The 9,723-nt window shown below is 51.5% G+C and overlaps 1 long non-coding RNA gene across 1 annotated transcript; it reads left to right on the top strand.

Annotated features, from left to right (window-relative positions):
• The first annotated feature begins 8,399 nt into the window (after nucleotides 1-8,399).
• Nucleotides 8,400-9,348, top strand: LOC121134217. The gene is made up of 2 exons (XR_005871263.1): nucleotides 8,400-8,890; nucleotides 9,017-9,348. It is a non-coding gene; the product is annotated as an uncharacterized LOC121134217 (long non-coding RNA).
• The last annotated feature ends 375 nt before the right edge of the window (nucleotides 9,349-9,723 follow it).

Raw genomic sequence — 9,723 nt, 5'->3', positions numbered from 1 at the left:
GGGTGGCTATGAGGGCATGCGGATGTTAGGTAGAAACTGAGGCAAACATTTGCACCAGCGCAGTGTATGCAAAAGACTGGTTCATGGCTCACTGCGGCGCCTGGGTTTCACAAGCAAGTCCAAGGTATCAGGAAAGAGAGACCAGACATACAAACGGTTTGTACTAAGAGAATGCATGTGTTGCCTTTATTGCCAGGAGTGTGTGTGTGTGTGTGTGTGTGTGTGTGTGTGTGTGTGTGTTCATTGCAAATGCTAAGAGGTCTCTCTCTTGTAGGAGGGGGAGCTTTATATACAGGTTTACAGCACAGTGGAAAAACCCCAGGTAGAAGACAGCGTGTTTTCCTCCTGCTGGATGTTGATGTCAGAGGGTCAAGGCCGGGGCAGTAAGCCAGGACTAGAAAACAGGAAGCACTTGGACTGGAAAACAGGTTGCAATTGTAGGCTGACCAGCAACTCACAGAGACCCTATGGGGCTGGGGCCCAACATCTCCCCCCTTCTTTATATATAAATTAGCACCTATCTCAGGTGACTAGGACGTTCATGTCAATCTTAGTATACAAAAACAAACATTTTTAAACAATATTTGGGAATGTGGGCGTCGTTCTTTCCAAACTACTTCCTGTTGTTAAGGGGCGCTGAAATACCATGGGGATCAAGACAAAAGAAAAAAACCCAGAAACCTGTTGAATTTTTGTTTTTGTGGTCTGTAAGTCTGCATCATCTCAGCTGTTTTAGATGTTGGATCACCTGGGCCACTGCTTCAGGTGGTCTTGCTTCATCAAACCATACTAGTCTGGAAGGAACCCACAGCTTTTTATGTTCTGTGGAAACAAAAGCAGAAATTCTTTTCCCAAGTAACCTGTCCTTATATTTCAATTTAGAAGTCAAAGCATTTTCAAAACATGCAAGTTGGATTAATTTAGCAACATTAATAATCAATTGTCTTTTAGCAGTTTTTGTTCCTTTCTCAGCAATTAAACAATTTAAAGACACCACAACTGTACACAGTGTCCAGACTCTCTGTGTATTTTCCATTCTATATACTTTTATCTTTCCCTTTTCTTTTACTTAATACCAGTACCTCCTTTATTAACTGTTACCAATTTTAGTTTACCCACTTTTAATCCATCCTCCAACTGAGGATGATCTCTCAGGTTCCCCTTTCTTTCCTGACCTTGGTGTCAGGCGAAGGCCTGGAGATTTAATCCAATCCACCCTCTAACTGAGGGTGATCTCTCAGGTTCCCCTTACTTTCCCAAACTCAGTGGATCAGGCAAAGGCTGGAGATTAATTCAATATATTAATTATATATATATATATATATAACAGCCTGAGGTACCTGTTTTTAAATCTTTTCTTTTTCGAGTCTCTCCTCTCCTGAGTCTTCTTTCTGGCCAATCTTTCCCAGTCTTTCCAAGTCTCTCTGGATCTCGGTGGGACCTCCAATTTTGGCGCCTGGCTTTCACAGGCAAGTCCAAGGTATCAGGAAAAGAGAGACCAGATGTACAAATGCATGTGTTGCCTTTATTTCCAGGAGAGAGAGAGAGAGAGAGAGAGAGAGAGAGAGAGAGAGAGAGAGAGAGAGAGTGTGTGTGTGTGAGTGTGTGTGTCTTCATTGCAAGTGCTAAGAGGTCTCTCTCTTGTAGGAGGGAGGAGCTTTATATGCAGGTTTTCAGCACAGTGGAAAAATCCCAGGTAGAAGAGTGGAAAAATCCCAGGTAGAAGAGAGCGTGCTTTCCTCCTGCTGAATGTTGATGTCAGGGGGTCAAGGCCGGGGCAGTAAGCCAGGACTAGAAAACAGGAAGCACTTGGACTGGAAAACAAGTTGCACTTGTAGGCTGACCAGCAATTCACAGAGACCCTGTGGGGCTGGGGCCCAACAGTTCACTCTTCAGAGATGGGCAGAGACACTAAGTATCAGAGCTCTTGCTTAACCTGCAAATCTCAAGGAGAGAGGACCAAATTCATGATTGCACAACTAGAACAAGCTGTGTTTGGGGTGCATCCGGAACTGACCAGCCTGCTGCCTCACCCTACGTCTGGATTTGAGAGAACAGCTCCTGCAAGCCTCTTGAAAATTTTTATAGGAGAGAGAAGGTGTTCACAGGGTGGAGTGAGTTGCTGTTAGAAAAATACAGTAAAAGGGAAGGAACAAGGATAAGGATATATTACATGAATGAACAGGGATATATACATCACATGAATAGGGTCGCAAGGTTAGTGTAGGCTGAAAAATATGCTTTTACATCAGATCTAAGAAACAGGAACTTATTCTTTTTGATTTATTTAAATTAGAAACAATCTTATTTTACATATCAATCCCAGTTCCCTCTCCCTCTCATCCCCCCATCTGTCCCCCACCACATCTATGCTGAGAGTGTATCCCTCCCTGGGGAATGGGCTCCCAAAGTCCATTCATGCACTAGGGATAAATACTGGTTCCACTGCCAGAGGCTCCATCGACTGCCCAGGGCTCCTAACTGACACCCACATTCAGGGGGCCTGGTTTGGTCCTATGCTGGTTCCTCAGCTGTCAGACTGGGGTCTGTGAATTCCCATTTATTTGCTCAGGTCAGCTGTTTCTATGGGTTTCTCCAGCCTGGTCTTGACCCCTTTGCTCGTCACTCCTCCCTCTCTACAACTGGATCCCAGGAGTTTGTCTCAGTGCTTAGCTGTGGATCTCTGGGGAACTTATTCTTAATTACAAATAGAAACTGGAACTTGAAAGGACTTTTTAAAAACACAGGACACAAAGAAACGTATTCAACTACAAACAGAAATATTAAACCTGCAAGTTGTAGTGCTCCTGCTTTGGCCTCCTTCTCTCCTGTTAGGGCTACACAGGAGCGGCGTTGAGGAGGAGGAAGGAGGGGCCGCGCGAGGCTGGCAGCCACATTGCAAGTCTTGTGTAAGATAGGTGTAGAAATACTTTTCAGGTTGGTCAGAATTCTCCACGTTCTGAAAAAGGTCTCCCCACCCCTTCTCTTGTTTTGTTTCATTTTGTCCTAGGGTGAAGTTTCTTCTGTTCTTTGTCTGGCCTTGCACATTTGTTCAGCGAATTCACTGAGAAGTCATGCTCCTGTGCAGCCAAGACTCAGGGAAAGCAGGGTTAGGACAAGAGGGAAGCCATTATGATCGGCAAACATTCTACACCGCCCCTTCTCTGTCCTCGCCCTGAGCCACCTGCTCCCTGCTATCTTCCCCACTTCCTGGGAAGCTCTGCCAGCCACCATCCCTGGCCTGCAGACGCTCGCTCTCCCCCTCTGGCCTCCATTCCCTGGGCCCTTGGCATCCTTGTCCTTTCTAAACGGCCTCCAGCGGTTTTGGCTTCCACAGCACTCATGTAGGACATTGTCACAGCAAGCAGGAGGGAGAGAGACATATCTCTGTGTCAGGATAAATTTGCCTGCAAATACTGCCCCCCAACCCCCGCACGCAAAAAAACAAAAAACAAAGTGGCAGGCGGATCTCTGTGAGTTCGAGGCCAGGCTGGGCCGACAGCCTCCAAAACAATACAGAGAAACCCTGTCTTGTAAAACCAAAAAAAAAAAAAAAAAAAAAAAAAAACAAAGTGGCACAAAGAAGTGTCTTCCCTTGCAGCCCAGGGAAGTCAAGGGCTGGTCTTGGGGTGTCATGGACACCTCATCCCTTTACTATTCTCACTAAGTGACTTCCACCCCCTGCTCCAAGACAGCAGCCATCACTATGTCTGCCTCCAGTTGGGGAGGACAGGGTGGAGGAATCTGCGGGTCAACCGCTTGCCATGGCCTAGGTAGGTTCCCTACTTACCAGCAGCCCAGCCAGAAATACCAACCACCTGGTAGGCTTGGCTCTAGTCTCCTTTTACCTGACAGGTGCTACCCCAGGCTCAGGGTGGCTTCCTTTGCTTCCAGGGCCAGCAGCGGTCCCAAGAAGGCAGCATCAATTAGTAGGACACCCTGGCAGGCCTTGGCCAGGGCAGCCAGGGAGCTCTACAGGGGGCTTGCCTTGTTGCTACCACCGAGGGAAGGGCAGTGTCCAGAGAAGAACGAAAAACTCCAACAACGCCAGTGAGACCGTGTGTCTTTGTGGGAGCCGCAGGGCTGGCGGGGGCAGGGCAGGATGAGCGTTATCCTGCAGGCAGAATTTGGGTTCGGGTCTCAGGGCTCAGCGCGACAGCGCCTGTCTAGACCTTCTGCTTCTCTGCTTTCTTTAATCTCCTTGGGGACATAGTGAAACCAGGGGGTGGGGGGATTTTTATAGTCTTAGGATCCCAGACATGGAGGCGGCAGGGGATCCACACAGCCTGTTCCCTACCAGCAGGGCAGACACCACCTGCCTCTCTTGGAGCTGGGTTCTTTGGCCATCCACACAGGAATACGTGACTGAGGACACCACAAAGGAGTGATGGCATCCATCATCCATAGGATTGTCCTGTGGGTGGGAACAGGCACAGGAGTCCTGAAGCCTCAATGGAGAAGAGGAGGGACTTAGCAGTGAGGCATGTCAGATCCACAGAATGATGCTAGGGACACAGGTGTTCACCGAGGTTTGCAGAAAGGTTGGAATCAGGGTTGCACCAGCAGTTTGGGGTTGGGCAGCCAGCCCAGGGTGGAATGACAGGTGAAAGGTCACATCTGCCGGGTGACACTCAACCCTTCAGGCAGTGCTCACTATTTATTGAGCACTTACTGTGCGCGCAGCAGGCAGCGGGTTCAGAGTCTAAAATGTTAGATCCACTTACAAACCCACAGAGATCCCAGGGGGGATGTGCTGCTTTGGTCTGAATATGGACAGTGTCCCCAAAGTCCAAGTGTTAAAGGCTGGGAACTCAGGATGGCAGCGTTGGGGGAGGGCACTATCAGACCTTTAAGAACTGGGCCTGTGGGAGTCAGGCCTGTGGTAATCTCTGCTCTCTTGCTGGCTACAGCCTCCTCTGCATTGCGATGCCCTTCAGAGAGACCCAAACAACGAGGCTGCCTAAACTTGAACTTCAACTTCCAGATTCATGAGCCAAAATAAACCTATTTGCTGTCCAAGTAGACGGTGCCAGGCTTCATGTGACAATGACGGAGCTCCAATGCTGCCCATTTCACAGTGGAGCTGTGAGGCTGGAGGCACTGGGGGTCTGTCCTAGGCCTCAGCAGTCACCTGCTCATGTGGCCCGCTCAGGGGTCAGAAGCCCTGACAAAAGCCCATGTTGGAAGAGACACAGAGGGGAAAGGAGGGACCCTGGAGGTGGGGGAGCTGAAGAGCTCTGAGGGGGGCATTCCAGCTGTTAGAGTCAGGAACAGCCACCCACCCATCTGGGATTGTCCCAGACTCCCCATTGCCTTCCTCCCCTCCTTCTAGAAGCCAAGACCTCTTTCTTCAAGACTAGCATCTGGGCCTCAGTGCACAAGGATAGTGATCCCAGAGAGGGCACGAAGACTGGGTGACTGTGTCCTCAGGCACCCACGGTCCTGCTCTCCCTTTCTCCCTAGAGATGCCATACTGAGCTATCTGTGCTTTGGCTCAGCAGGAGCATCAGGGGACACCAGAGTCACACACCCACCTGCTTCTGTACCCAGCTAGTATCAAGGCTATCTCTAGACCACTTGTATTTTCTATGATAGCTTATCCCCCTTCAACAGGGCACACTGTCCACTCAGTGGGCCAGGAGTAATGGGCAAGACGCAGACTGTTGGTAGCCACACTGGGAAGAGGGTACACAGTAAGCACTAAATAAATGCTTCTTATTCCCATCTTTCTCTGCCCCAGCAGCAAAGTATCTTGTAGAAATTCCTGGTTGTTGATAAGAAGCTACAAGGGACTGTATCTCATTTCACGTCTGTTGAAACAAACACAAAGTTTCGCTGCTCCCAGTTCCCTTTTAGGATACTAAGAAACGGTCTTGGCGCAAGCCACACATCTGGAATTTAGGTTGCGCTGCACATGTAGAATTTAGGTAGCGCCACACGTCTGGAATTTAGGTTGCGCCGCACATGTGGAATTTAGGTAGCGCCACACATCTGGAATTTAGGTTTCGCCGCACATGTGGAATTTAGGTAGCGCCACACGTCTGGAATTTAGGTTTCGCCGCACATGTGGAATTTAGGTAGCGCCACACGTCTGGAATTTAGGTTTCACCGCACATGTGGAATTTAGGTAGCGCCACACGTCTGGAATTTAGGTTTCACCGCACATATGGAATTTAGGTAGCGCCACACGTCTGGAATTTAGGTTTCGCCGCATATGTGGAATTTAGGTAGCGCCACACGTCTGGAATTTAGGTTTCGCCGCATATGTGGAATTTAGGTAGCGCCACACGTCTGGAATTTAGGTTTCGCCGCATATGTGGAATTTAGGTAGCGCCACACGTCTGGAATTTAGGTTTCGCCGCACATATGGAATTTAGGTAGCGCCACACGTCTGGAATTTAGGTAACTGGAGGGTAGTGAGGCATCTGGTCACTTTCTCCTGGCCGCCCACCATGACGGTACCCAGCTGACACCACCTCTGGCTAATTCTGCCTCACCAGCAAATGTCACCATGGCCAGCCCACCCTGGGTCCCTCTTTTCTCTGTGAAACAGACTCCTAGCCTTTCTTCATCTTCTGGGGCTTGGGCTACTGGGCCTGCCTCCTCTTCCAACTTCTTGGCCACATCCCCATGTCCATCTAATCAACAGTCCAGGGCCGACTCTCAGCTACTGACCGAGCTGACTTGCTGGCTTCTGCCCCTGGGCTGCTAGCTAGTGTGAAATCCCAGAGGGAACTGTAGCAGGTCATGAGCTCCAGCAGACAACAGTTAGTCCCTGGGGAGGCCACTGTGTCCTCTCCAGATCTCAGAACCTCTCTATCCCACAGAGAAGAGACTAGCTACCAGACCTGTCTCTGCCCCTGCTCTCCATCATCTGCTACCTCTGCCACGCCCACTCACCAGCAGCATGTGTCCGAGTCTCTGCCTTCTGCTTGGGAGACTGAGCCCTCCCTCCCAGGGCTGCTGAGCCAGAGGCTCACTAGAGGTTTCGTCATCCCCCTGCCTCTAGCATGGCCTGCGGTAGCCAGGCAGCTAGGCCGAGGCTCGCTGTCCCCTCTGCCAGGCTGCTTCTCTCACACGCACATGGCTGCGCCTCCTCCTCCTCCTCCTGGTCCACTTCAGCCTGCAGGAAGCCTGACTAAGCTCCAAGACAACAGCTGCCTCCTTCTGTCACCCCGTCACATTGTCTTGTCACCCTCTTTCCTGTGCCATGCCCAAGCTCTTGGATGTCATATTAATTAGCTGTGCATTAATTTGTGTCCCTCGCCGTCCCTCTCAGCTGGACATCCGGCACAGGAACATGAGCTCTTCCCTGTCCCTGCTTGTGAGTCCCCAGGCCGTAGGCATGCCGTGTCGTCCTGCTTCACGAGATATTGCCTCTGCTGAGTGAACTTGTGAACAAATGACTGGTTACCCTGATTTTATAGGTGAGGAAACTAGAGCAGTCCCTCCCTGCCTGCCTGCCTGCCTGGCCCCTCAGCCTCCAGTTTCTGCCTGGTACACACCATGGGCTCTGGCTCTGCTCAGGGCTCCTGTCTGCCTCAACCCCAGTCCCAGGCTACAGCCTGTGGAGCTATCCATCCACAGAGCCAGTGGGGAGCCTCTGTCCACGGCCCCACCAAACCACACATGGACCTGAATGAAAGCACTTGGATTAGTTTACAAGGAGGGGATTTCTTAAGAGGAATCCGGCAGGGCCAGTGCTCACCGTGGACAGGGACATGCAACGAACTGCCCTGAACCAGGAGCTCAGAGGTAGCCCCTCCCTTTTGCTGTCTGGGACAGATACAATACTAAATTTCTAAACCTCTACCTGTCCCCCACCCCCATCACTGATGGGAAGACCCTTGTTTGGGGCACAAAGGCTACAGGGGCATCTTAGAGAAACCCTGGTCCTGGACAGGGTCTGCTGGGTTTGTCCCAAACTTCTCTGGCTCATGAGGGAATCTGTCAGCCTCTGCCACAAATGGAGACCGCCTGACCTGTGAGTTACCTGAGGAAAAATTTCCCGCCTTCCCCCAGCAATTCTTGAAACCTCATATCTGGAAATGCCCACAGGACCTTGCCAGGGCAGGAGGCAGGAGGACAGGGCATGGGGGTGGGGTGGGGGAGCAAGGGGGACAGGGATGGACGGACATGGGGGCTGGGTGTCCGTGGGAACAGCAAAGAAAGTAAGACAAGGAGGGAGCGCCCTTCTGGGGCTGGAAGGCGGCCCAAAGGGAAGCAAAGGCTTGTCTTTCCCCTGTCTGTCACCTGCTGTCCTGGCTGCCAGGACACTTTTGTCTCTGGTCATGGTCTCTGCACATGTGGCATCCCAGGGAGGTGTCTGGATCTTCATGCCAGACTCAGTCAAGCTTCCTGTCTGTCCTCTCCTCGGGCCACACCGCCTCTGTAGTATGTGTGGCCTCCCCTGCCTCCTCCTAGTGTCCCACTCAGCTTTTGCAACCTATCTTTAGCCTCCCCAGGCTCCCCAGGCTCCTTCCTATTTTCTGAGCTCAGGCCTAGTCTTTCCTGCTGGCTGGTCTTGGTTTTGTCAACTTGCCTGCAATGACAGACTCCTGGGACAGGTACAACAAACAAGCCTTGAGTGTGTGTCTGTGGAGGCATTTTCAGAGAGGATTGATGAGTGGGACAGGACTGAGCGGGAAGACCTGCCCTCAATGTGAGCGGCACTGTCCAAGGGGCACAGCCCGGATGGAAAAAAAGTTGGAAGAAAAGGAAGCTTCCCTGAGCATATAGCTCTGCTTTTCCTGAGTGCCCATCAGCGCTGCCATCCGTTCCCTGCCCATGGACTCAGACTCTGGCTTGCTCTGGATCCAAGGAGCTTCAGGCCTCAGTGTTGGAGACACAGAGGCCTCCATCTTCTTGGAGCGGACTCCCCGGCTTTCAGGTGGGTAAACCACCGTTCTAAGGTGTACTCTGTTGGCTCTGCCTCGAGAGCCCTATCTAGTGCAGCCTCCTTGCCTTTGTAACGACTGCAGCCTCTTCTCTGTCTCTTTACTCTCCATCCATCCAGGGCTCCAGCCTTGCTGCAACACGCTTCCTCTCCAGCCGCAGCTTCTTGTCCATGCCTCGCTTAGCTCTGCAGCAAACCCTGCGCAGCCCGGCCACTGCCATCCTGATTCTTCTCTGGCTTGATCTAGTGGGCCCTTTAGGTCTGGATGCAGACTGCTCGGCCCCCCCGGAAGTCTCACACCTGGCACCTTTCTCTCTGCCGTTCCCTCTTCTGTGTCTGTCCCGACACCTGTGCTGCCCTGCTTAACAATTCTTAATAAAAATGGCCACTTGGTGATGGCAGACACCAGCCACCCTGCTGACTGCCAACCTCCAGGTGTTCCTGAACACCTAGGCATCACCCTTGTTATATCTCAGAAAGGCAGGTAGAGGCCAGACCTAGCCCTCAGTGTGAAGGGCCTGGCCCTTCCCCCTCCCTGTGTGGGATAGGTTCTCGCTGCACGCCTGGCCCTTCCTCCTCCCTGGCCACCTTCAGTGGCCCCACAGGGAGCTGGGCCTGGGGTCAGCTCTGACTGACGAGATGCAAGAAGAAGGCTCTAGGTCTACAAGAGCTCTGCCTTTCCACGAGGCTTCTGTCCCTTTCCTCTGCAAGATGCCTAGAGATACATTAGGACATTGTGAGCACGAGGTGACATGCTAAGAATGGCAGAAAGATATTCAAGGCCCTGGAGGCTGCACCTAGCCTCAAGTGACCCTCTCCACAGAGCA

This window comes from Mesocricetus auratus, unplaced genomic scaffold, assembly GCF_017639785.1.
Source record: "Mesocricetus auratus isolate SY011 unplaced genomic scaffold, BCM_Maur_2.0 Super-Scaffold_100027, whole genome shotgun sequence".
Lineage (NCBI taxonomy): Eukaryota > Metazoa > Chordata > Mammalia > Rodentia > Cricetidae > Mesocricetus > Mesocricetus auratus.
This window is presented reverse-complemented; position numbering and strand designations above follow the sequence as displayed.